Below are 5,449 nucleotides of genomic sequence, written 5' to 3' on the forward strand. Positions count from 1 at the left end.
TTTTCTTGATAAGTTATACTAGATTTACTCAAGAAAAAAAAAGTAATACCAGATGAAAGTTGTGTTGTATAAAATGAATAATCGTTAGGATGTGGGGGCACCCTTTAGTTTTATGATCTTGTTTGTGTATGTGATTAAGAGGTTTTAGACATTAGGAAAAGAAAAAGAAAAAGAAAACAGATGCGTCCTTGCATGTATTGTGTGATCTTCGAGAAAGGGAAATGATGGTATTTTGGATTTTAATTTTTTTTATTTTATGTAAAAGCCATATGGTAAATTTATTGATACTTAAGCTAGAATGACACGGATACATGTATTCTCTTACTAAATGTTTGGGTAAGTTAAGGATGTGGTATGCTAGCACCATTCATTACACAATTCCGTTCACTTATCTCTAACAATAGAAATAAATATTGGAAAGCTAAAACCTAAGTCTGCTAATTAAGGAAAAGCCAAAGCAATTGAACCTAAAAACTATGCAAAATTTCCCTATATAGTAAAGTAGAAGCAACCATTTACTGTTCATAAGCCCCCTAGAAATTACCGATTTACCCCTGTTTTTATTTTATTTAAGGGACTGCCATTCAGTCTGAGAGAGAGACAGTGACAATTGTGTAAATTATTAAAAAACTGAGGACAAAATAATATTTAAAGATGATAGAGATTTACAGAAAAAACAGAGGTAGAATACTAATTTCCTTAGTCTGGGTGACCAGCTCAATTACCATTCTGTCCCTGTTTTTTTTTATTTTACAGCTCTGCCAGTGCAAAGTTAATGTAATTTTGTCATCAGTTTATATATAATTACAATACTGCACTCAATCTGTTTAAAGTTATCTTTCTGTCCTGATATTTTCTGTTAATTACACATTGCCACTTGAAACTCTCTCTCTCTCTCTGTCTCTCTCTCTCTCTCTTCCCGCAACGGCTCCGTTGTGGGTAAGCTACCTAGTGACATAGTAATTAAGGAATTACTGGACATAAAATAGCTAAAAAACTACTTTAAACCTTGGAGGCCCAAAATTGAAAGTCAACCTTGGACCTGACAGCCTTCCATAGACTTAACAAGAGCCAACTCGAGCCCATCAGCGTTAATCTTCATCGTTGACCTAGGCCCCACACCTACGCACCCATGCCACCGTGCCTGCAAAACCCAGAGGGAAAACCATGCCGTCGTCGATTGAGGTCCCACAGTGCCATCAATCCCCGAGTTGAATCAAAAAACCGAATCTGAAACTAGAATCAAACATCAAGGTCTCTAATCAGATCTCTCATCCGGTCCTTTTGGAGGTGTTTGCATCAAAATCCTCGTCCGGCAGCAAACTACAAGGCGTTGGCATGGCCAAAGGCCCAAACCCTCACCTGCGTTCATCGCTGGACGGAGCTAGTTGTGAAGAAAAGCCCCTCCTACCGGCCTTCTTTTTGTGGTCGTCTATGAACTGATTGAACTCTAGTTGAATGAAAGTTGATTGTGAAGTCTATTTTGGATTTTAATTAAGATGCGATATAAGGAAAAAAGGAGTTGGTGGAAAACACGTCAAATAATCAAGTTGAGTTGGTGAAAATGTAACCTGCAATTCTGCATGCAATACAAATGGCAGAGAACGTCCAAGTGTACGGTTGCATAATGCATCAGCAAAATTCCGAACAATACAACACACAAACTCAAACGATTAAGTGAACATTGAAACTGCTTGTTCTAATGTCAAGAGGATCTGTACGTTCTTGCTTCACCTAATAAGTAGCAGCTAATCAAACGATCGAAAATTAGCCCTCAGCACTGCTATACATGAAGTTTATATATACTAGAATGACAGAGATGAACGCTACTTATGGAAATTCCATATATTATTTCTACTTCTTTCATTTTTTTGGATTACATATGATAAGATCGAACTTACGACATTGTATGAGATTAAACGTTGTAATTCTCATTCATCTAACCCTCTTTCTGAACTTTGTAGTCTAATCTTGTCTTTCATCTTCACGTTGTGCTTCGATCCCCACATCTATTGCGACATCATTGACAGAAAATTCAATACTATAGTTTTTTGTAATGATCTTCAGGTAATGGTCATAGGGAGGTGGCATCGGTTGGCCGCCGCCCTTAGTGCACTTCTTCCTCAGAGAATTCTTGTCTTCACTAACGACATTTCCTGCCTGCATATTCACAGAAACTAGAGTTGAAGAAGTGTTGCTGGGAGTGACACTGTTACCTGTGACAACAAGAATAGATGGTTCAGCTTGTTTTAAGAGCCACTCTATGGTCTGGCCATCGGTTTTGTGACCAAGCTCACGAGTAAACTGAAAGATCCAAGCAGCACAAGTGGGTGGTAGGCGAGTACGGTGGCCATGACCATCAACCTTTGTGTTGTTGTCTTCTGATGAAGCTTTGCCAAGGACCTTATTTCTGCTTCTTGAGGCATTCCATGGATTTGTTCCCATTGCAGCCAAATAGCTAGGTTTAGCAATTAGCACATAAGAATATTGCTCGAGAATTGTTTAGGGCTGGTGATAAAGAGTAGAGGACTAGAGTTTCTTGTAAATGTAGAGTGTTAAGTAAGTACCCAATTTTATTGCCCATGATAGCTTCCAGCCAAGTACCGACATACTACAAAAACTGGCTGAAATTTTAATGAGAAAATTACAAAATAGCACATGACCAAATTTAAAAACACAAAAGCCCCATTTTTAATATTTTCTGTACAAATTAGGACATAAGCCTAGACCCAAACTAATGTTACCAGATCTGATCTAGACTTTCATAGGCAAAATGACTAAAATACCAATTTTTCAAATAAATTTACGCAAAATGACACGACAGTAACACGTCTCTTGTCGACACGACAGTATCACGTCTCTCGTCGACACAGTAGTAATACGTCTCCGAACGCCACGGCAGTAGCACGTCTCTCGTCGACATAGCAGTAACACGTCTGCGGTCGACATGGTAGTAACACCTTCCTACACGACAGTAACACGTCTCTAGTCGACACAACAGTAGCACGTTTTTGGTCAATACAACAGTCCGGTCGACACGGCAATAGCACGTCTCTCTTCGACACGGTAGTAGCACGTCACATGTCGACACGGCAGTAGCACGTTTCTCATCAACACGGCAGTAGCACGTCTCTCGTCAACACGGTAGTAACATGTCTTCGGTCGACACGACAGTAGCACGTCTCTCATCGACACGGCAGTAGCACGTCTCTCGTCGTCACGGTAGTAGCACATTCCTACACGACAGTAGCACATCTCCAGTCGACAAAGCAGTCCGGTCGACACGATAGTAGCACGTCTCTCGTCGACACGGTAGTAGCACGTCTTTCGTCGACACGGCAGTAACACGTCTCTCGTCGACACGATAGTAGCACCTTCCTACACGGCAATAGCACGTCTCTCGTCGACACGGCAGTAGCATGTCTCCGGTCAACCCGGCAGTCCGGTCGACACGACAATAACACGTCTCATGTCAACACGGTAGTAGCACGTCTCTCGTTGACATGGTAGTAACACGTCTCTCGTTGGCACGATAGTAGCACCTTCTTACATGGCAGTAGCACATCTCTCGTCGACACGGCAGTAGTGCATCTCTATCGACAAGGCAGTATCACGTCTCCGGTCGACACGGCAGTAGTACGTCTCATGACGACACGGCAGTAGCATGTCTCTCGTCGACACGGCAGTAACACATCTTCGGTCGACACGGCAGTAGCACGTCTCATGTCAACACGGCAGTAGCACGTCTCATGTCGACACGGCAGTAGCATGTCTCTCGTGACAGATGACAGTAGCACGTCTATAGTAATAGTAGAATATGTAGTGAAAGGTAGTTTGGTAAAATATATAGTGACAGATGACATGTGGACATTAGTTTGTCCTAATTTGTTAATTTTTGTCCTTAAATGTATAAGATAATGTGTAAAAGATGTATTTGTAAACTAAAATTTGGTTAGTAACTAATATGTAGTTTACTAAATTTTAATTTCTTAACTTTGTATTTGCTTTTGATGAAAAGAGAAAGCTCAATATTTACTTTTTCTTCTAGGACATATGTTCATGTGAAAAAGAAAAAAGAAAAAACGAAGATCATATTTGTCACATCCCGACCCTTATATTTTTACCTTATTTACTAGCGTGATTATAATAAGAATTTTACCGTCTCGATCATTGAGTAAATAGTTTAATTGGTCCCTAGAGGGGTTTCGGGGACGATTATGTGCGGAGGATTATTCGTATGAGGAAAATACGACGACGGTAAAAATGGTAAATTTTAGCTAGTAAAAGGTAATTTTTATTCGGGTATTATTTTTCGGGGTGTTTTTATTTTGGAAGATTGGGTTATAAGTGGTATGGACCGGTTTGGGCCAAGCCCACATATTTCTCTCCCCTCACTTTTTCTTTTCCTCCTGATTCTCTCTCCTCCCACCCGATTTTCTTCTCCCTCCGCCCGGAAACTCACCACCGCCGTCCGCCGCCGTCCGGCCACCACCGACCGCCAGACTGGTCCCGTTCGGACCCTTGCCTCTTCCTCTCTCATCCTGGACCGGTGCACGCGTGCAGAACGCCGCCGTGAAGGAGCGGTCAACCCCGAAAGGTTCGATTGCCGGAAAGGGTTTTTCGCCGGAGCTCCGTCTTCCGGCCACCATAGGTCGTGATTTTTAGCTCAACTTGTAGCCCTCATCTAGGTGAGTAATCCCTCAAAAGGTTTCGGCTAAATTCGATTTCGTTAGGGTGGTTTGTATAATTGAAAGTTTTAGGGATTTATGGATGTTTTTAGTTGATTGCCCTAGTTAGGCTTGGAATTGGTGTTTGTGCTAGTTATGAAAGTTGTAGAGCTTGATGAGAGGATTATTCTGTCAAAATTTCATAGGTTTTGGAGGTCGCCGGAATTGGCCTCTGGCCGCCGCTGCCGGCGGAGCCGCCGCTGATTAGGAGATTTTTAGGGTTTTAAGTGTGGAATATTAAGAGGAGTTTATTGATGTAATTTATGGAATTTTTGGATGAGATTTGGATAGGTTTGTGAATTTCCGAAGTTTGGATTTTTGGCGGTTAATTAATGTAGAATCCGGCCGTAGGATTTAAGTCGTATTTTGGGGAGGTTGTATTTACGACTGTTGAGTATGATATTTAAGTTCGAATCGTTCCGATTTAAGAATATCGAAGTTAGGCAATGATGAGCGTATTTGTGGCTCTCGGGTAATTTTGCCTATTTTGATTAAATATTAGATTATTGGTTGGGAAATTAATGTTATATTTGGAACAGGACGTGAGGAGGCTCGAGCAGACGAGGCCCCAGATCGACATCAGGCTTAGGCCAAATTTGTGAGTGGACGTTTATTTTAAATAAATGCATGCTATAGTTCATGGTTGAACAATTAATGTCGTGGAGTATTTTGACGTCATTTTAATTTTTGACGATTTTTATTTCTCTTGGAGAGATACCGAA

The sequence above is a fragment of the Fragaria vesca genome, linkage group LG2 (assembly GCF_000184155.1).
Source record: "Fragaria vesca subsp. vesca linkage group LG2, FraVesHawaii_1.0, whole genome shotgun sequence".
Lineage (NCBI taxonomy): Eukaryota > Viridiplantae > Streptophyta > Magnoliopsida > Rosales > Rosaceae > Fragaria > Fragaria vesca.